Below are 26083 nucleotides of genomic sequence, written 5' to 3' on the forward strand. Positions count from 1 at the left end.
TGAAAATAATGATTTGGTGTATATTTGGACTTCTACTTTCTACCTCTGTTTATTGTCAAGGTTTGAGTGTTTAAGTGTAGCCACACAAAATTAAGAATTAATTAAAATAATTTTTACAGTATTAGTAAATAAGTTTTTGATAGCTTATTGTCAATTAACTTTTAAATATATTCTTGTGTGGATTTAAAAAATAACTATATCTCAATAATACTTATTCTTCAAAAAACCATAAAAGTATAAGGTAAATGATTCATTAAGAAGAAAAAGGGACAACGGAAGATAAATTTTTGAAGGTTCTGTTTGCTTTGGAGATTCTGAAGATATCTGAGAATTTTTAAGTTGGGATTTCTTTAGTTTCTACAAGGATGCCTTAAATTATCACAAGATTATTACTTCCACATGTATGGCTAGTATTTCTGAAATAATATTTTAAGGGTCTTGAAAGAGGCTCATTTAAGAAAACAATAGTCATTCTGAGTTAATGAAAGTCTTCAACAGTTGGAAGGTAGGGAATTTTTACTCATCCCTTCAACTCTATTATTGATCTAGTGTGCAACCTTCAGGAAATTGGTTTATCCTTTCGCCTTCTTACTGGTAAAAATGACGGCCTTAGAGGTCTTGTAAAAACAAACGTTGGCTTGATAGTGCTAAATAAAAGCAGAATTGTGTTGGCAGTTCATACCATCATGTTCTTATATGCAGTTCCTTATAATTACTGTCGGTCACATGAGAATAGTTCACATATTGTTTCTGGCAATATTCACTGGTAAAGCCATCCGCCCATTTCTCCAAAACCTTATGTAGAAATGTTGGCATATCAGTTCTTCAGAAAGGAGATAAATCTTGCCACCATGCCAACCAAAACTAATGTTATCTGTGATAAGCATGGCTGTTTCCATACTTCTTTCTTTAAAGGTCACTTTAGTTTATCTTAGTATCTGATATGTTATGCACACTGGAAATAAAATAATCATTGGACCACCACCTTTTTTCTCCCAAAAGCAATAATGTCGTTGCTCTTGGCTGCCACAAAGTGGCAGTGTGCCCACTAACTTCTCCACTAGAAAACCCAGTGTTAGCCTTTAGCACAAACCAGGACAGAACTACTCCTCAAGATTAGGGTGGCCAGACAAAATACAAGAAGCCCAGTAAAATGTAAATTTTAGAAAAACAACACCATACTTTTACAAAAAAACTTTTTTGTTGTTTATCTGAAATTCACATTTAACTGAGTGGCCCATATTTTCATTTGCTAAGTCTACCAATGCTACTCAAGATAGATTTGACTCTTGCAATCATGTAAACTTTTAAGTTGAAATACACCTGTCCTTAATGGCTTATTTACTTATCTATATTTATTGAATTATAGAAATCTTTAGTGAGGGGAATCCATATTTCCCCTTTCTAGCAGATTTCTATTTACCATATAGTACTAGATTCACATGTTTAGTCTTTCTTAAAAATGAATGTGTTTGAAGGCATATTTATAGTACATTTTGAATGCTGTTTCCATCATTGGTATTAAACTAACAAGTACTTATTGGTCATCTACTATGTGCAAGGCCTTGTGCCAAAGGGGTCACAAAAGGTTCTACAGAAGGGGCTAGATAGAATTGACCTGAGTGTTTAAAATAAAACAAAAAAAAATTGGTAGGCAGAATGGAGGACATTTAAGAACATTCTGGAACATTCTAGATGGGTGGTCAGGTATTTTCTATGCAAAAATAAATGTTTTATGAAAGCCTGAAAGGCTTAGTTCAAAGAACTAATTAGAATATTGAACTACTAACATCCATTCATTCATTCTAGTGTCCAAAACAATCTTGGCACACAGTATAGGCACTCATTAATGAATTAATTGAATTATTTTTAAAAATAAGAATGACACTGGGATAGAGTCATTTAAAAATTTTTAATTTACTTGAAATTTTCTCTTCCACTTTTAATGTAATCTCACCAAGCTTTATCAAATTTCAACAAAACTCAATCCAGACTTCTATTATACTGATATAATGTCACTTTTTGGTATAATATTATGTATATTAGTTGTTTACTCCAACATACTGAGTTTAAAATGAAAAGTTCCTTTTTATGTTGTCTAATATATTCAAATGTCAGTTAAAATGTAAAACTTTTAAAGTTATACAAAGTGTTTCATTAAATTTTGCCCTCCAAATGTCTCATTCTACCAGAAATGTTGCAATAACGTTATGATTTGTGAGCTTTCCCTTCCATTTCTAGAAAGCTGAGATTTCTGAACTTGTGTATGACTATACTCACCTATGCTTCTCATTCACAAGCACATTATGTGTAAGGGGCTCTATTTGTTTGTATAATTTTGCAATTTAAATAATCTATTTCTTATTATAAGGAGAAGATAGTAAAAGAAAATCTACAATTGCTACATTTGAAATAGCAAATCTGGAATTAAATCTACCCTGAACTGAAGATATTATCTAATACAACTTAACATTAAACAGACACTTTGCATGTTATTCATTCATGTTAGAGCTGGGAGCTATGTACAGTTGCTAATCATTTTATTATTTTTTGAAAAATTATGCTATATTTTACCATTTCAACAACCTTCTATATATAAGATTTTTCTTAATTTGAAAAAGGCTGGAGCTGGAGGCCATCATCCTTCGCAAAGACATACCTGCAGCTAACTAGCATATGAAAAAAGCTCAATATCACTGATAATTAGAGAAATGCAAATCAAAACCACAATGATACACCATCACACACCAGTCAGAATCCCTATTATTAAAAAGTCCAAAAATAACAGATGCTGGTGAGGTTGTAGAGAAAAAAAAAACACGTATATACATTGGTGATGGGAGTGTAAATTAGTTCAACCATTATGGAAAGCAGTATGGCAATTCCTCAAAGAGCTTAAAGGAGAACTAACATTCGACCCAGCAATTCCATCACTGGGTATATACCTAGAGGAATATAAATTATTCTACCATAAAAGCACATGGATGTGAATGTTCATTGCAGCACTATTCACAATAGCAAAGACATGGAATCAACCTAAATGCCCATCAACAACAGATTGGATTAAGAAACTGTGGTATATATACACCATGGAATACTATGCAGCCATAAAAAGGAACAAGTTCATGTCCTTTGCAGGGACATGAATGGTGTTGGAAGCCATTATCTTCAGGAAACTAACACTGGAACAGAAAACCAAATACCACATGTTCTCACTTATAAGTGAGAGCTAAATGATGAGAACACATGGAAACATAGAGGGGAGCAGCACACACTGGGGCCTACTGGAGGTTGGAAGGTGAGAGGAGGGAGAGGATCACGAAGAATAACTAATGAGTACTAGACCTAATACCTGTCTGATGAAATAATCCATATAACAATTTCCCCGTGACACACATTTACCTATGTATTATAACAAATCTGCACATTTTGCACATGTACCCATGAACTTAAAAGTTAAGAAAAGAAAAAAGCATTATACAGAATTTATTCTTTAATCATGAGAATATCATTATTCTTTTTTTAATATATGTGCCAAGTACTCCACTGGATGCTATACAAATTTTTTTATATGCCACTTCTAAAAGATTTTGAAGTAGCTTATATATATATAAAGTTAAAAGAAGTTATGGTTATTAATAGAGATACAATTATATTATCAACCGAAGGTCTCCAAAAGTTGCTAAATGGGATTAGTCAATTTGGATCAAAGCTCTCTGGTGAAAAAAGCCAAATAGGATACACGAGTGGTTACAGAAAGGGCAGAGAGGTGAACTTATATTTTCTGGCAATAAATCTGATTTATAAATATTCCAATTTGCTGACTGGTGGCAAATTTATATGTTTTGATTATATGCAGTATAGAAGACAGGATTAACATTTTCTTATGGAAATCGAGCATCCGTACTAGTAACTGACTAAATGGTAAATCCACTTTGGCATGAAGGTGGGCAATGATGCCTGTACCTAATTTATGAACTCTCTAATAGAAGGACAGGGTATTTCAAAAGCATGGAAATTGGAGCGAGCTTGAAAAGCAAAGAATATTTAAATCCAAATGAGACCAGCTGAGGAATGAAAGGAAGGACTGTGGTATGGTGGTGAAGAGCAGGTCAGAGGAAAAAATCCGAATTTTCTTGATATATAAAATTCCTATAAATCAATGAGAATAAAACCAAGACCTAATTAAAAATAGACAAAGAATATGTACAGATAGTACACTAAAACAAAAATAGAAATAACTCTTAAACATCTGAAAAGGTGATCACCCTCACTCATATTAAGAGAAGTGTAAATTAAAACTACAAGATACTATTTTTCATCATCAAATTGCTGCTGGGAGTAAAATAGCTACTAAGACAATTAATGCCCCTGCACTTGTGGAGCTTACATTCTAGTTGAGAGACAACCAATCAACAAATATACATAAATTATCATGATTAATGGGAGGAAGTGACGTGTAGGAAGATAGGGTAAGTGAAAGTGACAGTGGTACACGGGATCACTATTGGATGGTGGAGGCAATTCCAGTGGAGTGGGGTGGGGGGGCCAAGGGGGAGGAGGAAGTGAGTCAAAGGGAACAATGTGGAGAGAAGACTTGCTGGAGGTGTTTTGATAAAAAGAAACTGAAGAAATAGGACAGTACCTAGAAGAGAATAAGGGGTAAAAAGTGAGTTTTGTTTATTAAGTGAAAGAGAATGGTGCAGAATGTGGATACTATGCTACGATTTGTGTGTGGTGATTTTTTAATAGATAGATAATAGAGATAGATAAAAGATTAGATAGATAGATACATACATACATACATACATACATACATAGCTGGTATGTGCAAAAAATATTTCTGGAAAAATTCACAAAGTACTGATACCATAATTGCTTCTAGGGAAGGAAATGGCTGGAAGAAGGATGAAAGATTATTTCTTTTTGTGCTTTTCAAATATGTATCATATACAGGAACCATTCATGCAGAAGTAAATAAATCCTTCATCATTCAAAATACTATGTAAATTATACTCAACTGTGAACATGACTTAATTTTTCTCTATTCAAGTTGACATATCCCTGTAAGTGTAAAAAGCTGAAAATCATGTGTATATTTTCTCAGTTACTTTAATAACATTAAGAAAACTATAATCAGAAAAATATTATGTTAATCTTAGAGCTGCATGGGATCACTATTAACTAACACATATCTTTCTTATCATAATCTACTAGCATGAGTTAAGATAAACTTCTGAATTGTTTGGGTTCAATTGCATTCACCCAAAAATTGTGTTCAATTCCTAACTTGATATGTTAGGTATGTTCAGTATGTGTGAATATTACTTTACTTGGCAATAGGGTCGTTACAGATGTAATTAAATTAAAATCAGGACATACTGAATTAGGGTAGACTCAAATCTAATAACTAATGTCCTTGTAAGAAGAGGAAAAACTGGACACTGATTCACAGAGAGAATCCATACAACAATGGAAGCAAAGAGTGGAGTCATGCATCTCCCACCAAGAACTGCCAGCAACCACTGGAAGACAGAAAAGGCAAGGAAAGACTTTTCCCAGGAGACTTCAGGAGGAGCATGGCCCCGCCAAGACCTTGACTTTGGAGCCACTAGACTCCAGATCTGTGAGAGAACAAATTTCTGCCACTTTAAACCTCCCAGTTTGCCCTATTTGCTACAGCAGCCTTAGCAAACTAATACAACAATAGTGATATTTAATGAATGACATAGGAAAATGTTTATTGGAAAAGTAATTGAGACTTCAGGAATATGGGATTATATGTTTTTATAGGAAACAGATTAGGGCATTAGAAAATGTTTCTTTAAGGGAACAAGATAAATTAGGCCAAATCAGACCAAACTTTGACTAAGATAGATAAACAAAGAGATACCTGATATAGGAATAGTCTCTACATAAAAGTGAAGTGGATATAAATGTGAATAATTAATTTATCACATGACAAAGACGCTAAAAGGAGGGAAAAGAAAAAAAACTGTTCCATAGACACATGCCTTTTTGATTAAGACTGATGATTCTTAGAGTTTGTCTACCAAGCAATCTGGCTTAAAGAAAGCACTAATGAATTTTTTCATGTAGAAGTGTATTCATGTTGGAAAAGGTGTTGTAAGCATAATACTGAATATATTGGAATTTTTGAAAAACCTATGCAACTGTAATTTCTCAGTGTTTTATGCAGGGCAATGTGTAATTGCTGTCTTTTGTTTATTTTTAGATAAAAGATCTGCAGCTATGGAATTCTTCTCCATGACATTTTCACAGAACATACTACTTGTGATTTATATCATGTCCTTACTCAAGGTAATTTTATTTTTTAAGAATACCATAAAATCTATTTAAGTCACATCCTCTCTCCCAGTGAAATGAAAGACATCTCAGAAGGGATTTCATTGTATCCTTTTGGGTGTGTGTGTTTTGTATTTTTGCATTTTCCCAGGAAGAAATGGAGACAGTGACTCAGTTAATGCATTATGCTTATCCTCTCATTGCTCCATTCTTGGTTTTGGTGATCATTTGAAATACATGGAGATTGTTTGCTCAACTCTCTCAGGCTGCTGCTTATTAAATAACAGCACTTGTCTGCCCTATGTCGTTTTTGTAGTACAGTTATGAATAAACAGGACTCCAGGTCTCACCAGTCAAAGTAACCCTTTGGAAACTAATTTCTCCCTCTTCCCTCTTTACTTCTGCTACCATTGAGAGAGAGAGAGAGAGAGAACATTTTGGCACTAATAAAATAATGAAAGTTCACGCAGTCTTAATATATGGATGTGGATGCTCAAATATTTATTTAAAGATGAAGAACTGTCAACTCATCAGAAACGCTGGACTGGGACCAATGAGTTATATGACTCCTTGATTGAATTGTTAAGCATACTTGACTAGGATACTCAAAACGTCTTGGTATTAACACACTTAATTTAAATTTTACTTTTTAGGTTTTTGTAGATTCACATACAGTTGTAAAAAATAATACAGAGATATCATCTGTATCCTTTACCTAGTTTTTCTCAATGGTAATATTGCACAATGCTGTAGTATAATATCACAACCAGTATATTGGCATTGATACAGTCAGCCATCTTATTCACACTTCTCCAGTTTTACTGGTACTCATTTGTGCGCATATGTCTAAGTAGTTGTATACAATTTTATCACATGTGTAGGCTCATGTATCTACCATTACAGTCAAGATGCTGAACCACTGCATCACTGCAAGAATCCTTCATGTGGCTCTTTAATAAACAAATCCACCTCTCTCTCATTCCACATCCAGCTACTCCCTGACCCCTGTATCCTAATCTCTTACAACCATAAATCCGTTCTCCATTTGGAAAATTTTGTCATTTCAAAATGGTATATTGATGGAATTATAGAGTATATAAACTTTAGAGATTAACTGTTTCATCCTAGACATTCACGTAAGTTGTTGCATGTATCAATAGTCTATTCCTTTTCTTTGCTGAGTAGTGTTCTGTGGTATGGGAGTACCACAGTTTCTTTAACCATTCATCCGTTCTAGAACATCTGAGCTGCTTCCAGTTTGGGGCAATTATGGATAAAAAAAATTTGCTATGAGCAATTATATGTGAACATGTAAAATGCATAGGAGTGTAATTGCTGGATTATAGATGATTACATGTTGAATTTTTTAAGAAACTTCCAATTTTAACTTTATATAAAACTATTTGTTTTCTTTCCTCTCTCTCTCTCTCACTCCTTATGATACATTACTTGAACATTTCTTCAGATTCTATCTTGGCTTTTTTATTTTTTGTGTGTATTTTTTATAGTGGTTGCTCTGTGTGTTACTGTATATATGTATGACAAATAATTCCTTTACTGATATCAACATCTTAACACTTTATTTTACCTTTGCCATTTTAAGTACCATTGTCTTGAGTCTGAGATGATGTTAAACTTTTTGTTTCATTCATAAAATATGATTTATAAAACTCATGAGGTAAAGGATAGACTATTACGTGTAGCTATACTTCTTTTTATTCCTCCTTCTTTCCTAGTGCTCTAGGGTTCTTTCTCTTATCATTGCCTTTTCGTTTTAAGAATTTCCTTTCATCAGCCTTTAACAGTAGACCTGCTGGCAACACATTCTTTTAGTTTTCCTTCATCTGAAAAAGTATTTATTTTGCCTTAATTTTTGAAGTACACTTTTGTTGAATGTAGAATTGACAGTTGAAAGTTATTTTCTTTTAGCCCTTTTGTTCTCTGTGCTTTCAGATGAAAGTTCACCATCACTTGAATTGGTGTCCCTATAGGAAATGCATTGTTTCTCTATGGCTGCTTTCAATATATATTTTTTGTCTTCAGTTATTTTTAGAAGTTTATTTATGATATGTCTTGGCACAGGTTTCTTTGAGTTTATTCTATTTGAGATCACTCAGCTTCTTGAATCTGCAAGATTATGTCTTTTGCCCAATTTGGGAAGTTTTTAGCCATTATTTCCTTGAACACTTTTTCAGGTTCATTTTCTCCCATCCTGTGGGCTTCTAATACAACACGTGATGGATCTTTTGATTTTGTCCCACAGGTGTTGGAGGTGCTATTTTTGTTTTTTGTTTGTTTGTTTATTTTACAGTCTGCATTCTCCCTGTTGTTTGGATTGGGATAAATTATATTGATATGTCTTTAAATTCACTGATTCTCTCCTTTGTCATATCCACTCTAATATTAAGTCCATTTGGCAAATTTATTTTTCCATTATTATGTTTTTTGGTTCTTTAATTTCTATTTGGTTCTTTTTATAAGATATATCTTATAAAAAGATATAATAAGATATATCTTATTATATCTTGTATTTTATCTTTGTATTATATCTTGTATTTTTATAAGATATATCTTATAAAAAGATATATATAAGATATATCTTATTATATCTTGTATTTTATCTTTGTATTATATCTTGTATTTTAGCAGGCAGTCACCCTGTTTATGTTGATTACAAGGTCCTGGCCTCCTTTTGTAGACTATGATTTCAAGAGCAGTTCAATTTTCAGACCCTTTGCTTTGTTATTCTCATCTGCTTTATCTGATGCTACTATCGCTCCTGGTGCTGCCTAACAGAGTAGAAGTAGCTTCACCAGTCTGGAACGCTGGGTGTTTCCAAGTAGGAGAGGGGAATCCCAGACCCATGAGAGCAAGTCAGTTCTCACTTTATTTTACTAGCCTTTCCAACAATATTTAATGCAGTTGATGATGCCGTCCTTTAGAAATCCTTTCATAACTTGGCTTCTGAGATAACACTTTGTTTTGTTTTTTCTCACTGCTTGCATCTTTTAGTCTTGTCTGATAACTTTCCTTCTTCTCTTCAACTTTTAAATATTAAATAGCATTCAGAATCAGGGATCAAAAAATTTTCCTTCACTTTATAGGTGATCACCCAAAGGTTAATATTTTTTTTTCCAATGGTTTGTGGGGAAAGGTGGTGTTTTGTTACGTGGATAGGTTCTTTAGTGGTAATTTCTAGATTTTGGTGTACCCATCACCCAAGCAGTGTGCACTATACCCAATGTGTAGTCTTTTATCCCTCACTCCCTCCCCCACTCCCCCCAGTCCCCAAAGTCCATTATGTCATTCTTATGCCTTTACATCCTCATAGCTTAACTTCCACTTTTAAGTGAGAACATATGACATTTGGTTTTCCATTCCTGAGTTACTTCACTTAGAATGATGTTCTCCAACTCCATCCACGTTGCTGCAAAAGCAACCATATTTTCTTTATCCACTTGTTGGTTGATGAGCAGTTAGGCTGGTTCTATATTTTTGCAATTGCGAATTGTGCTGCTATAAACATGTGTGTGCAAGTGACTTTTCCATACAATGACTTCTTTTCCTCTGGGTGATTACCCAGTAGTGGGGTTGCTGGATCAAATGGTAGCTCTACTTTGACTTAACTTTAAGGAGTCTCCATACTGTTTTTCATAGTGGTTGTACTAGTTTACTTTCCCACCAACAGTGTAAAAGTGTTCCCTTTTCACTACATCCATGCCATCATCTATTATTTTTTTCATTTTTTAATTATGGCCTTTCTCACAGGAGAAAGGTAGCATCACATTGTGGTTTTGATTTGCATTTCCCTGATAATTAGTGATGTTGAGCATTTTTTCATGTTTGTGACCATTTGTATATTTTCTTTTGAGAATTGTCTATTCATGTCCTTAGCTCACTTTTTGATGGGATTATTTGGTTTTGGTTTCTTTTTTTTCTGATTTGTTTGAGTTCTTTATAGAATCTGGATATTAGTCCTCAGTCAGATGCATAGTTTGCAAATATTTTCTCCCATTCTGTGATTTGTCTGCTTACTTCGCTGATTATTTCTTTTGCTGTGCAGAAGCTTTTTAGTTTAATTAAGTTCCATCTATTTATCTTTGTTTTTATTGCATTTGCTTTTGGGTTCTTGGTCATGAAATCTTTGCCTAAGCCAATGTCTAGAAGATTTTTTTCTGATGTTATCTTCTAAAATTTTTATGGTTTCAGGTCTTAGACTCATCTTGAGTTGATTTTTGTATAAGGTGAAAGATGGGAGCCAGTTTCATTCTTCTACGTGTGGCTTGCCAATTATCCCAGCACCATTTGTTGAACAGGGTGTCATTTCCCCACTTTAGGTTTTGTTTTGACTTGTCAAAGATCAGTTGGCTGTAAGTATTTGGCTTTATTTCTGGGTTCTCTATTCTGTTCCATTGGTCTACTTGCCTATTTTTACACCAGCACCATGCTGTTTTGGTAACTGTAGACTTATAGTATCCTTTGAAGTCAGGTAATGTGATGCCTCCAGACTTGCTATTTTTGCTTAGTCTTACTTTGAATATACAGGCTCTTTTTTTGGTTCTGTATGAATTTTAGGATTTTTTTTTAGTTATGTGAAAAGGGATGATGGTATTTTCATAGGAATTACACTGAATTTATAGATTGATGTTGGCAGTATGGTTATTTTCACAACATTGATTCTACCCATCCGTGAGCATGGGATGTGTTTTCATTTGTTTGTGTCATCTCTAATTTTTTTTTTTTTTTTTTTTGAGACAGGGTCTCCCTCTGTCAACCAGGCTGGAGGGCAGTGGCTCAATCTCTGCTCACTGCAACCTCCACCTCTTGGGTTCAAGCAATTTTCCTGTCTCAGTCTCCTGAGTAGCTGGGATTACAGGTGTATGCCACCCCGCCTGGCTAACTTTGTTTTGTTTTGTTTTTAGTAGAGACGGGGTTTCAGCATGTTGGTCAGGCTGGTATGGAACTCCTGACCCCGTGATCCACCTGCCTCAGCCTCCCAAAGTGCTGGGATTACAGGCATGAGCCACCGCGTCCGACCATCTGTGATTTCTTTCAGCACTGTTTTTGTTGTACAGGTCTTTCACATCCTTAGTTAGATACAGTCCTAAGTATTTTATTTTATTTCATTTTATTGCAGCTATGGTAAAGGGATTGAGTTCTTGATTTGATTCTCAGCTTCCTTGCTGTTGGTGTATAGCAGTGCTACTGATTTGTGTACATTGATTTTGTATCCTGAAAGTTTACTAAATTGATTTATCAGATCTAGGAGCTTTTTGGATGAGTATTTACAGTTTTCTAAGTATACGATTATATCATTGGTGAACAGGAACAGTTTGACTTCCTCTTTTCAGATTTGGATATCTTTTATTTCTTTATCTTGTCTGATTGCTCTGGCTAGAACTTCCAGTACTAGGTTGAATAGAAGTGGTGAAAGTGGGCATCCTTGTCTTGTTCCAGTTCTCAGACAAACTGCTTTCAACTCTTTCCCGTTCAGTATAATGTTGGCTATGGTTCGTCATAGATGACTTTTTAACATTAAGGTATGTCCCTTCTATTGCTGAGGGTTTTAGTTTTAAAGTGATGCTGGATTTTGTCAAATGCTTTTCCTGCATCTGTTGAGATGAGCATGTAATTTTTTATTTTAGTGCTATTTATGTAGTGTATCACATTTATTGACTTGCTTATGTTAAACCATCCCTGCATCCCTGGTATGAAACCCACTTGATCATTGTGGATTATCTTTTTGATATGCTGTTGGGTTTGGTTAGCTAGTAATTTGTTGAGGATTTTTGCATCTATTTTCATATTGGGCTATGGTTTGTTGTTGTTGTTGTTATGTCTTTTCCTGGTTTTGATATTAGGGTGATATTGCCTTCATAAAATGATTTAGGGAGGATTCCCTCTTTGACTTTTGGAATATTTTCTATAAGATTGGTAACAATTCTTCTTTGAATGTCTGATAGAATTCAACTGTGAATCCCTCTGGTCCAGGACTTTTTGTTGGCAATTTTTTTAATTACTGTTTCAATCTTGCTACTTCTTATTGGTCTATTCAGAGTTTCTATTTCTTCCTGGTTTAATCTAGCAGTGTTGTATTTTTCCAGGAATTTATCCATCTCCTAGATTTTCTAGTTTGTGTGCATAAAGGTATTCATAGTGGCCTTGAATAATCTTGTGTATTTCTGTGGTATGGTTGTAGTATCTCCTGTTTCATTTCTAATTGGCCTTATTTGGATCTTCTCTCTTCTTTTCTTGGCCAAGCTTACTAATGGTGTATTGATTTTGTTTATGTTTTCAAAGAACCAGCTTTTTGTTTTATTTATCTTTTGTATTTAATTGTTTCAATTTCGTTTAGTTCTGCTCTGATCTTTGTCATTTCTTTTCTTCTGCTAGGTTTGGGTTTGGTTTGTTCTTGTTTCTCTAGTTCCTTCAAGTGTGAGCTTAGATTGCCTATTTGTGCTCTTTCAGACTTTTTGACATAGGCATTTAATGCTATGAACTTCCTCTTAGCACTGTGTTTTGCTGTACCCCAGAGGTTCTAATAGGTTGTGTCACTATTATGGTTCAGTTCAAAGAATTTTGAAACTTCCATCTTGATTTTATTGTTGACTCAAAGATCTTTCAGGAGCAGATTATTTAATCTTCATATGTTTGTATAGTTTTTGAGGGTTTCTTTTGGATTTAATTTTCAATTTTATTATACAGTAGTCTGAGAGAATATTTGATATAATTTTGATTTTCTTAAATTTATTGAGACTTGTTTTGTGGCTTATTACATGGTCAGTCTTGGAGAATGTTTCATGTGCTGATGAAAAGAATGTATATTCTGTAGTTGTATAGACTATTCTGTAATATCTGTTAAGTCTAATTGTTCTAGGGTGGAGTTTAAGTCCACTTTTTTTTGTTGACTTTCTGTCTTGATGACCTCTCTAGTGCTGTCAGTGGAATATTTAAGTACCCCACTATTATTATGTTGCCATCCATCTCATTTCTTAGGTCTGGTAGTAATTGTTTTATAAATTTGGGAACTCCAGTGTTAGATATATATATATTTAGGATTGTGATGTTTTCCTGTTGGACTAATCCTTTTATCATTATATAACATCCCTCCTTGTCTTTTTTAACTGTTGTTGCCTTAAAGTCTGTTTTGTCTGATAGAGTAGCTACTCCTGCTTGCTTTCAGTTTTGATTTACATGGAATATATTTTTTTCATCTTTTTACCTTAAGGTTATCTGAGTCTTTATGTGTTAAGTGAGTCTCTTGAAGATGACAGATACTTGGTTGGTGGATTTTTATTCATTCTGCAATTCTGCATCTTTTAAGAGGAGCATTTAGGCCATTTACATTCAATGTTAGTATTGAAATGCAAGGTACTGTTCTATTCATCATGCTAGATGCTGCCTGAATATGTTTTTTTTTCATTCTGTTATTGTTATATAGATCCTGTGAAATTTATGCTTTAAGGATGTTCTATTTTGGTGTATTTCAAGATTTTGTTTCAAGATTTAAAAATCCTTTTAGCATTTTTTTTGTGATGCTGGCTTGGTAGTGGTGAATTCTCTCAGGATTTGTTTGTCTGAAAAGGGTTTTATCTCTTCTTCCTTTATGAAGCTTAATTTCACAGGATACAAAATTCTTAGCTGATAATTATTTTGTTTAAGGAAGCTGTATTAGTCTGTTTTCACACTGCTGATAAAGACATACTCCAATTAAAAGACACAGACTGGCAAATTGGATAAAGAGTCAAGACCCATCAGTGTGCTGTATTCAGGAGACCCATCTCATGTGCAGAGACACACATAGGCTCAAAATAAAGAGATGGAGGAAGATCTACCAAGCAAATGGAAAACAAAAAAAAGGCAGGGGTTGCAATCCTAGTCTCTGATAAAACACACTTTAAACCAACAAAGATCAAAAGAGACAAAGAAGGCCATTACATAATGGTAAAGGGATCAATTCAACAAGAAGAGCTAACTATGCTAAATATACATGCAACCAATACAGGAGCACCCAGATTCATAAAGCAAGTCCTTAGAGACCTACAAAGAGACTTAGACTCCCACACAATAATAATGGGAGGCTTTAACACCCCACTGTCAACATTAGACAGATCAACGAGACAGAAAGTTAACAAGGATATCCAGGAATTGAACTCAGCTTTGCACCAAGCAGACCTAATAGACATCTACAGAACTCTCCACCCCACGTCAACAGAATATACATTCTTCTTAGCACCACATCACACTGATTCCAGAATTGACCACATAGTTGGAGGTAAAGCACTCCTCAGCAAATGTAAAAGAACAGAAATTATAACAAACTGTCTCTCAGACCACAGTACAATCAAACTAGAACTCAGGATTAAGAAACTCACTCAAAACCGCTCAACTACATGGAAACTGAACAACCTGCTCCTGAATGACCACTGGGTACATAATGAAATGAAGGCAGAAATAAAGATGTTCTTTGAAACCAATGAGAACAAAGACACAACATACCAGAATATCTGGGACACATTTAAAGCAGTGTGTAGAAGGAAATTTATAGCACTAGATGCCCACAAGAGAAAGCAGGAGAGATCTAAAATTGACACCCTAACATCACAATTAAAAGAACTAGAGAAGCAAGAGCAAACACATTCAAAAGCTAGCAGGAGGCAGGAAATAACTAAGATCAGAGCAAAACTGAAGGAGATAGAGACATAAAAAACCTTCAAAAAATCAATGAATCCAGGAGCTGGTTTTTTGAAAAGATCAACAAAATCGATAGACAGCTAGCAAGACTAATAAAGAAGAAAAGAGAGAAGAATCAAATAGACACAATAAAAAATGATAAAGGGGATATCACCACCGATTCCACAGAAATACAAAATACGATAAGAGAATACTATAAACACCTCTATGCAAATAAACTAGAAAATCTAGAAGAAATGGACAAATTCCCAGACACATACACCCTCCCAAGACTAAACCAGGAAGAAGTTGAATCCCTGAATAGACCAATAACAGGCTCTGAAATTGAGGCAATAATTAATAGCCTACCAGCCAAAAAAAGTCCAGGATCAGATGGATTCACAGCCGAATTCTACCAGAGGTACAAAGAGGAGCTGGTACCTTTCCTTCTGAAACTATTCCAATCAATAGAAAAAGAGAGAATCCTCCCTAATTCATTTTATGAGGCCAACGTCATCCTGATACCAAAGCCTGGCAGAGACACAACAAAAAAAAAAAAAAGAGAATTTTAGACCAATATCCCTAATGAACATCAATGCAAAAATCCTCAATAAAATACTTGCAAACCGAATCCAGCAGCACATCAAAAAGCTTATCCACCATGGTCAAGTTGGCTTCATCCCTGGGATGCAAGGCTGGTTCAACATACACAAATCAATAAACGTAATCTATCATATAAACAAAACCAAAGACAAAAACCACATGACTATCTCAATAGTTGCAGAAAAGGCCTTTGATAAAATTCAACAACCCTTCATGCTAAAAACTCTCAATAAATTAGGTATTGATGGGATGTATCTCAAAATAATAAGAGCTATCTATGACAAACCCACAGCCAATATCATATTGAATGGGCAAAAATTGGAAGCATTCCCTTTGAAAGCTGGCACAAGACAGGGATGCCCTCTCTCACCACTCCTATTCAACACAGTGTTGGAAATTCTGGCCAGGGCAATCAGGCAGGGGAAAGAAATAAAGGGTATTCAATTAGGAAAAGAGGAAGTCAAATTGTCCCTGTTTGCAGATGACATGATTGTATATGTAGAAAACCCCATCATCTCAGCCCAAAATCTCCTTAAGCTGATAAGCAACTTCAGCAACGTCTCAGGATACAAAATCAATGTGAAAAATCACAAGCATTCTTATACACCAAAAATAGACAAACAGAGAGCCAAATCATGAGTGAAATCCCATTCACTGTTGCTTCAAAGAGAATAAAATACCTAGGAATCCAACTTACAAGAGATACGAAGGACCTCTTCAAGGAGCACTACAAAACACTGCTCAGCGAAATAAAAGAGGACACAAAGAAATGGAAGAACATTCCATGCTCATGGATAGGAAGAATCAATATCGTGAAAATGGCCATACTGCCCAAGGTAATTTACAGATTCAATGCCATCCCCATCAAGCTACCAATGACTTTCTTCACAGAATTGAAAAAACTACTTTAAAGTTCATATGGAACCAAAAGAGAGCCGGCATTGCCAAGACAATCCTAAGCCAAAAGAACAAAGCTGGAGGCATCACACTACCTGACTTCAAACTATACTACAAGGCTACAGTAACCAAAACAGCATGGTACTGGTACCAAAACAGAGATATAGACCAATGAACAGAATAGAGCCCTCAGAAATATTACCACACGTCTACAGCCATCTGATCTTTGACAAACCTGACAAAAACAAGACATGGGGAAAGGATTCCCTACTTAATAAATGGTGCTGGGAAAACTGGCTAGCCATATGTAGAAAGCTGAAATTGGATCCCTTCCTTACACCTTATACAAAAATCAATTCAAGATGGATTAAAGACTTAAATATTAGACCTAAAACCATAGAAACCCTAGAAGAAAACCTAGGCAATACCATTCAGAACATAGGCATGGACAAGGACTTCATGACTAAAACACTTAAAGCAATGGCAACAAAAGCCAAAACTGACAAATGGGATCTAATTAAACTAAAGAGCTTCTGCACAGCAAAATAAACTACATCAGAGTGGACAGGCAACCTACAGAATGGGAGAAAATTTTTACATCTACCCATCTGACAAAGGGCTAATATCCAGAATCTACAAAGAGCTTAAACAAATTTACAAGAAAAAATCAAACAACCCCATCAGAAAGTGGGCAAAGGATAGGAACAGACACTTCTCAAAAGAAGACATTTATGCAGCCAACAGACACATGAAAAAATGCTCATCATCACTGGTCATCAGAGAAATGCAAATCAAAACCGCAATGAGATACCATCTCACACCAGTTAGAACGGTGATCATTAAAAAGTCAGGAAACAACAGGTGCTGGAGAGGATGTGGAGAAATAGGAAAGCTTGTACACTGTTGGTGGGACTGTAAACTAATTCAACCATTGTGGAAGACAGTGTGGAGATTCCTCAAGAATCTAGAACTAGAAATACCATTTGACCCAGCCATCCCATTACTGGGTATATACCCAAAGGAATATAAATCATGCTGCTATAAAGACACATACACACGTATGTTTATTGCGGCACTATTCACAATAGCAAAGACTTGGAACCAACCCAAATGTCCATCAATGATACACTGGATTAAGAAAATGTGGCGGGCGGGCCAGGAGAGGCGGGGGCGGCCACCCAGCAGGCAAAGGCTTGGGGGGCCGGGTGCGGCCGTGCAGCTCTTGGCAGAGCCCAGCCCAGCCGAGGTCCGCCGCTGCCCCTGTGCCTCTGAGCCTCTGCGCCTCTGTGCCTCCGCGCCTCTGAGCCTCTGCGCCTCTGTGCCTCCACGCCTCTGTGCCTCCGCGCCTCCGTGCCCCCTCAACTCCCTGGAGGCGGTGAAACGCAAGATCCAGGCCCTGCAGCAGCAGGCAGAGGAGGCGGAAGACCGCGCAGGGCCTGCAGCGGGAGCTGGACGAAGAGCGGGAGCGGCGCGAGAAAGCTGAAGGTGATGTGGCCGCCCTCAACCGACGCATCCAGCATCTTGAGGAGGAGTTGGACAGGGCTCAGGAACGACTGGCCACAGCCCTGCAGAAGCTGGAGGAGGCAGAAAAAGCTGCAGATGAGAGTGAGAGAGGAATGAAGGTGATAGAAAACCAGGCCCTCAAGGATGAGGAGAAGATGGAGATTCAGGAGATGCAGCTCAAAGAGGCCAAGCACACTGCGGAAAAGGCTGACAGCAAATACGAGGAGGTAGCTCCTAAGCTGGTCATCCTGGAGGGTGAGCTGAAGAGGGCAGAGGAGCGTGCGGAGGTGCGTGCGGAGGTGTCTGAACTAAAATGTGGTGAGCTGGATGAAGAAGTACTCAAGAACGTTACTAGCAATCCGAAATCGCTGGAAGCTGCATCTGAAAAGTATTCTGAAAAGGAGGACAAATATGAAGAAGAAATTAAACTTCTGTCTGACAAACTGAAAGAGGCTGAGACCTGTGCTGAATTTGCAGAGAGAACGGTTGCAAAACTGGAAAAGACGACTGATGACCTGGAAGAGAAACTTGCCCAGGCCAAAGAAGAGAACGTGGGCTTACATCACACACTGGATCAGACACTAAACGAACTTAACTGTATATAAGCAAAACAGAAGAGTCTTGTTCCAGCAGAAACTCCGGAGCTCCGTGGGTCTTTCTCTTCTCTTCTAAGAAGTTCCTTTTGTTATTGCCATCTTCGCTTTGCTGGAAATGTCAAGCAAATTATGAATACATGACCAAATATTTTGTATCGGAGAAGCTTTGAGCACCAGTTAAATCTCATTCCTTCCCTTTTTCAAATGGCACCAGTTTTTTCAGCTCTCTTATTTTTTCCTTAAGTTGCATTTATTCCTAAGGTAGGCAGGATATTTCCTAGTAAGCACACTTTCTTAAGATGGAGGCCATTTGGTTCCTGGGAGAATAGGCAGCCCCACACTTTGAAGAACACAGACCCCAGTATCTAGTCGTGGATATAATTAAAACGCTGAAGACCATAACCTTTTGGGTCAACTGTTGGTCAAACTATAGGAGAGATCAGGGACCAACACATGGATAGGGATTTTCCATCCAGAGCCAATAAAAGGGCTGGTGGGGGCCGGGGGTGGCTATTGTGGGAAGTCATAACCCACAGATAGATTAATTTAAGAATCCTGGCCCTTCTCCACACTCTACCATGCAGAACAAACATCCTCTCAAGCAGTCAACGTAGAATGCTTGGGAAATGGTCATAATTACCCACATATAGTAATTAATAGGTGATAAGTAATAGATCCTTGATGTGATGTTCTTTTGCATATTTCCTTCATTCTAAAGTTGTTCCCTGGCCGGGCGCGGTGGCTTTCTCCTGTAATCCCAACACTTTGGGAGGCCAGGACAGATCACTTGAGGTCGGGAGTTCGAGACCAGCCCAGCCAACATGGCGAAACCATGTCTCTACTAAAAATACAAAAATTATGGTGACGCCTGCCTGTAGTCCCAGCTACTCGGGAGCCTGAGGCAGAAGGATCGCTTGAACCCAGGAAGTGGAGATTGCAGTGAGCCGAGATCGCACCACTGCACTCCAGCCTGGTCAACAGAGTGAGACTCCATCTCAAGAAAAAATAAAAATAAAGTTGCTCTCTGAAGAGCAAATGTCTCATTCCAATAATGACCCACTCAGCAGGAATATGGTGGAGTTCAGTCCAATTCAGATCAGGCATATCCAGAAGACTACAAGTCATTACTAAGTTGAGCAAAAGAGTTTTTATCTATTAGCAGAAAGGGCCTCTCTGGCAGCAGAGATTAAAAATTGGTCCAACTTCATTTCCATACTTCAGGGAATAGCAAATTGAAGATTTACTTATCTAGGACTTGAATTCCTTCTTTGGGACCAAGTTAATAAAAGACCAAGAAACTCCTGATTAAACTGGATGATGAAGGATTCTGTAGACAGGGCTGCACGTATCGGCTTTGTTTGACTTCTCTTTTCTCAGTTAACATCTCAGAGCTGGAACATTCCACAATCCCCAGCAGCGTGTGGGGGCTGACTAAAGTTTACAATTCTGACTAAAAATCACCCTGCTTCTGGCTTATCTGAATCCCTTACCCAACCCACCCCACCACCCCACTCCTATTTATTCAGCACCACACTACCCAGGAAATACACTAGCAAATTGTGCAATGGAATAAAATCCACACTTTACTTTAGATTCTTGCAACTGTATCATATGTAATAGTATCACTTTTTCTACATTTTGGTCAAATAAATTTTTACATAAACTGCAAAAAAAAAAAAAAAGAAAATGTGGCACATATACACCATGGAATACTATGAGGCCCTAAAAAAGGATGAGTTCATGTGCTTTATAGGGACATGGATGAAGCTGGAAACCATCCTTCTGAGCAAACTACTGCAAGGACAGAAAACCAAACACTGCATCTTGTCACTCATAGGTGGGAATTGAACAATAAGAACACATGGACACAGGGTGGGGAACATCACACACCAGGGCCTGCCAGAGGGTGGGGGGAAGGGGGAGGGATAGCATTAGGAGACATACCTAATGTAAATGATGAGTTAACGGGTGCGGCACACTAACATGGCACATGTATACATATGTAACAAACCTGCACATTGTGCATGTGTATCCTAGAACTTAAAGCAAAATAAACAAATAAAAAATAAAAAATAAAAAGACTTACTCAAGGCTGGGAAGAAAAAAAAGGTTTAATTGGACTTACAGTTCCACATGGCTGAGGATGCCTCAGAATCATGTCAGGAGGCAAAGGGCACTTCTTACATGGTGGTAGCAAGAGAAAATGAGGAAGAAGCAAAAGCAGAAACCCCTGATAAACCCATCAGATCTCTTGAGACTTATTCACTATCATGAGAATAGCACAGGAAAGACTGTCCCCCATGATTCAATTACCTACTCCTGGGTCCCTCCCATGACGTGTGAATTCTGTGAAATACAATTCAAGTTGAGATTTTGGTGGGGACACAGTCAAACTATATCATTCTGCTCCTGGCCCCTCCAAATCTCATGTCCTCATATTTCAAAACCAGTCACTCCTTCCCAACAGTCCCCCAAAGTCTTAACTCATTTCAGTGTTAACCCAGAAGTCCACCATCCAAAGTGTCATCTGAGAAAAGGCAAGTTCCTTCTGCCTATGAACCTGCAAAACCAAAAGCAAGCTAGTTACTTCCTAGATACAATTTGAATTGTATCCCAATTTCAAATGGGAGAAATTGACCAAAACAAAGAGATTACAGGGCCCATGCAAGTCCAAAATCCAGCAGGGCAGTCAAACTTTAAAGTTCCAAAATGATGTCCTTTGACGCCGGGTCTCACATCAGATTACACTGATGCAAGAGATGGGTTTCTATAGTCTTGTTCAGCTCCATCCTTGTGGTTTGGAGGGTACAGCCTCCTTTCTGGCTGCTTTCATGGGCTGGTGTTGAGGCTTTTCTGGATGCAGGGTGCAAGCTTTTGGTAGATCTACCATTCTGCAGTCCAGAGGACAGTCACCCTCTTCTCACAGCTCCAGTAGGCAGCACCCCACTAGGGACTCTGTGTGGGGGCTCTGTCCCCACATTTCTCTTCTGCATTGCCCTGGCAGAGGTTGTCCATGAGGGCCCTGCTCCTGCAGCAATCTTTTACCTGGGCATCCAGGTGTTTCCAAACATCTTCTGAAATCTAGGCGGAGGTTCCCAAACCTCAGTTCTTGACTTCTGTGTACCCGAAGGCTCAACACCACATGGAAGCTGCCAAGGCTAGAGGCTTCTACCTTCTGAAGCCACAGCCTGAGCTGTATGTTGGCCCCTTTCAGCCACAGCTGGAGTGGCTGGGACACAGGGCACCAAGTCCCTAGGCTGTACATAGCATGGGGACCCTGGGCCCAGCCCACAAAACCACATTTTCCTCCTGGGCCTCTGGGCCTGTGATAGGAGGGCTGCCATGAATGTCTCTGACATGGCCTGGAGACATTTTGCCTATGGTCTTGGGGATTAACATAAGGTTCCTTGCTACTTATGCAAATTTCTGTAGCCGGCTTGAATTTCTCCCCAGAAAATGGGTTTTTCTTTTTTATCACATAGTTAGGCTGCAAATTTTCTGAACTTTTATGCTGTGTTTCCCTTTTAAAACTGAATGTTTTAAACAGTACCCAAGTCACCTTTTGTATGCTTTGCTGCTTAGAAATTTCTTCCAAAAGATACCCTAAATGGGTCAGGTGTGGTGGCTCAAGCTTGTAATCCCAGCACTTTGGGAGGCCGAGGTGGGTGGATCACGAGGTCAGGAGATTGAGACCATCCTGGCTAACATGGTGAAACCCCATCTCTAATAAAAATACAAAAAATTAGCTGGGTGTGGTGGTGGATACCTGTAGTCCCAGTCACTCGGGAGGCTGAGGCAGGAGAATGGCATGAACCCGGGAGGCGGAGCTTGCAGTGAGCCAAGATTGTGCCACTGAGCCACTCCAGCCTGGGTGACAGAGTGAGACTCCGTCTTAAAAAAAAAAATACCCTAAATCATCTCTCTCAAGTTCAAAGTTCCACAAATCTCTAGGTCAGGTAAAAAATGCCACCAGTCTCTGCTAAAACATAACAAGAGTCACCTTTGCTCCAGTTCCCAGTTCCCGACAAGTTCCTCATCTCCATCTGAGACCACCTCAGCCTGGACCTTATTGTCCGTTTCGCTGTCAGTATTTTGGGCAAAGCCATTCAACAAGTCTCCAGGAAGTTCCAAACTTTCCGACATTTTCCTGTCTTCTTCTGAGCCCTCCAAACTGTTCCAACCTCTGCCTGTTACCCAGTTCCAAAGTCACTTCCACATTTTTGGGTATCTTTTCAGCAACTCCCCACTCTACTGGTACCTATTTACTGTATTAGTTCATTTTCACACTGCTAATAAAGACATATCCAAAACTGGAAAGAAAAAGAAGTTTAATTGGGCTTGTAGTTCCACATGGCTGGGGAAGGTCTCACAATCATGGCAGAGGGCAAAAGGCATTTCTTAAATGGTGGTGCAAAAGAGAATGAGGAAGAAGCAAAAGTGGAAACCCCTGATAAAACCATCAGATCTCGTGAGACTTACTCACTATCAAAAGAATAGCATGGGAAAGACAGGCTCCCATGATTCAATTACCTCTCCCTGGATCTCTCCCACGACATGTGGGAATTCTGGGAGATACAATTCAAATTGAGATTTGGTGGGGACACAGCCAAACCATATCAGAGGCTGAATATAGGACCCTAATCCCTTCTAGCTTGTAGGGTTTCTGCTTAGAAACCTGTTAATCTGATAGGTTTTCCTTTATAGGTTACCTGATGCTTTTGCTTCACAGCTCTTAAGATTCTTTTCTTTGTTTTGACTTTAAATAACCTGTTGACTATGTGCCTAGATGATGATCTTTTTGCAGTGAATTTTCTGGGTATTCTTTGAGCTTCTGGTATTCAGAGTTCTAGATCTCTAGCAAGGCCAGGGAAGTTTTCCTCGATTATTCCCTCAAATATGTTTTCCAAACTTTTATATTTATCTCCTTCCTGAGGAACACCAATTATTCTTATGCTTGCTTTTTAAACATAATCCCACATTTCTTGGAGGCTTTTTTCATTTTTTAAAAAATTATTTTTTCTTTGTCTTTGTTGGATTGGGTTAATTCAAAAGCCTTGTCTTCAAGCTGTGAAGTTGTTTTTTGTTTGTTTGTTTGTTTTCTACTTGTTTAGTCTATTGAAATTTTCCATTGTATTTGGTATTTCTCTAAATGTCTTCCATTTCCAGAACTTGTGATTTTTTTCTTTATGATATCTATTTCTGTGGAGACTTTTTCATTCATATACTGTATTTTGTTTAAGTTGATGTTCACCTTTGTTTGGTACCTCCTTGAGTAACTTACTAACAATTATCAACCTTTGGAATTCTTTATCTGGCAATTCAGAGATTTCTTCTTGGTTTGTATCTATTGCTGGAGAGCTAGTGTGATCTTTTGGGGGTGTCATAGAACCTTGTTTTGTCATATTACAAGAATTACTTTTCTGGTTCCTTCTTATTTGGGTAGACTGTTTCAGCAGAGAGATCTGGGATTCAAGGGATGCTGTTCAGATTCTTTTGTCCCTCAGGGTGATCCGTTGATGTAGTGCTCTCTCCCTTCCCCTAAGGATGGGGCTTCCTGAGAGCAGGACCTCAGAGATTGTTATTGTCTTTCTGGGTCTAGCTACCCAGAGAGACTACCAAGCTCTGGGCTGGTGCTGGAAAATGTCTGCAAAGAGTCCTGTGATGTGATCTATCTTCATGTCTCCCAGCTGTGGACAACAGCACCATCTCCAGTGGAGGTGGCAGGGAAGTATAGTGGATTCTGTGAGAGTCCTTGGCTATAGTTTTGTTTAGTGTGCTGCTTTTCTCGAATGCTGGTTATGCTAACAGTGAAGTTGTCATGTGGACATATTCAGGACCTCTGGTTAGCCAGGATGTTGCAGGCAGCAGAAACAGCTGTTGTTTTCTCCTTCTTTGGAGCCGACTGGTTCTGTTATGAGTTGCTGTAATGGCTTGGGTTGGTTGGCCTCCAGCCAGGAGATGGCGCTTTCAAGAGAGCACCAGCTGTGGTGGTAGAAGGGGAATATAAGCTTGCCCTAAATTGGCCAGGATAAGCATTCAAGTTTCTCAGGTGAAGGGTGGGGCCATAGAGCTTCCAAGAGATTATCCCTGTTGTCTCCCTTCAGCTACCAGGATGGGTGGAGAAAAACCATCATGTGGGGACAGGGTTAGGCGGGTTTGAGCTGCCAGACTCTCCTCACTGGGGCTTGCAGAGGCCATTGCGGGAGACAGCAGGGTGGTTCTCAGGCCAATGGAGCTATGGTCCAAATGGGATTATGGCTGCCTGTGCTGTGTCGTACAGGTGGCATGGCAGGCAGGGCTAAGATCTTGCCCCAGGCTACAAGCTTCCCTGCTGAGAAAGCAATCAGGGCTTTCAGGCAACTTCTGCATTTGTATCTGCGCTTCCTGTTTGCCCCTCACCTCCCTAGATTCAGCTCAGAAAAGTTTATGGGATCTTTTTCTCCTGTAGATATTTGTATGGCTCACTCTATATCTTCAAGCACCAACTCAAATGTCATCTATTGTGAAGTCTTTCCTGATTATTATACAGAACATAATCACATGCTCACGCACAGCATTCTCTATCCTCCTATCCTGCTATAATTTTATCCATAGCATATAACATCAGATGTGTATTTATTACCTAAGGCTCCTAGTAACACAGAAGCACTAAGAAACCAGTGACTTAACTTGATCCGTTCATTTTCCACCCCTTTGGTGCCTAGAAGACTGGCTGGGATACAGAGGTATGTAAAAAGTATCTGTTAAATGAATAGTTATTGAATGTCTAAAGAAATAAATGACCAAATGGGTACATGAATGATGTATTTGAAAGAAAAAAAAATCACAGACTGTACAACAGGTTGTACCCTGTCACCAAAGAATGAATGACAAAACTTGATCATTCTGCTGAGAATTTGGTCTCTCACTCCTCTGGGTCCGTTACTTTGTTTCAGTCATTATTGTTCTTCTATATAGGTACGGTTGAAAATATGTATTCCTTTTCAGAACCCTTGTTACTTGTCATAAAGTGCCTTGAAAGATCAATTTGCTGAAAGTTAAATTTTTAAACATTTATTGAAAACAATGCATTTCCTCCACCAATTTTCTTACCTTTCAATACTCATAGTTCATTTCTATCTGCCTGTTCGTTTTTTTAATAGAGAATTCATGTATTCATTTATCTGAGAAATATTATTGATAATCTATTATGTGCCGGGCAATGTTCAGTGAATGTATTCTCTTTAAGTTTAATGCTTTGTACCTTTTTCCCTGGCAACCGTGTTCTCTGTATGGGATCGATGTTTCCCTGAAACGTTAGTACTTTCTACATACTCTATTGATGGAAGGCACTTTCAGCAGGGGAAAAAAATCATTTTCAGCCCAGAGTATAAGAAGAAAATAGATGCCCTACTTTTTAGAAACATTAACAGTCTGACATTTCCTGTGTACACCGTTAAGTAAACTCCTAAAAACATCAAGTGATATACATTACTGTTTCTTCATATTCAAGAAGACATCAGTTA

General features: G+C 37.9%; 1 long non-coding RNA gene and 1 pseudogene across 1 annotated transcript in view; both read left to right on the forward strand.

Moving 5' to 3' along the window:
• LOC134761943 (uncharacterized) overlaps positions 1 to 26083 on the forward strand; it is a 69163-nt gene that overhangs the window by 11958 nt on the left and 31122 nt on the right. The window contains exon 2 of the long non-coding RNA XR_010141175.1: positions 6236 to 6321. This is a non-coding gene — a long non-coding RNA (uncharacterized LOC134761943). The remainder of the gene's footprint in view (positions 1 to 6235; positions 6322 to 26083) is intronic.
• Positions 17621 to 18980, forward strand: LOC100453822 (tropomyosin alpha-4 chain-like; annotated as a pseudogene).

Source organism: Pongo abelii, chromosome 7, assembly GCF_028885655.2.
Source record: "Pongo abelii isolate AG06213 chromosome 7, NHGRI_mPonAbe1-v2.0_pri, whole genome shotgun sequence".
NCBI lineage: Eukaryota > Metazoa > Chordata > Mammalia > Primates > Hominidae > Pongo > Pongo abelii.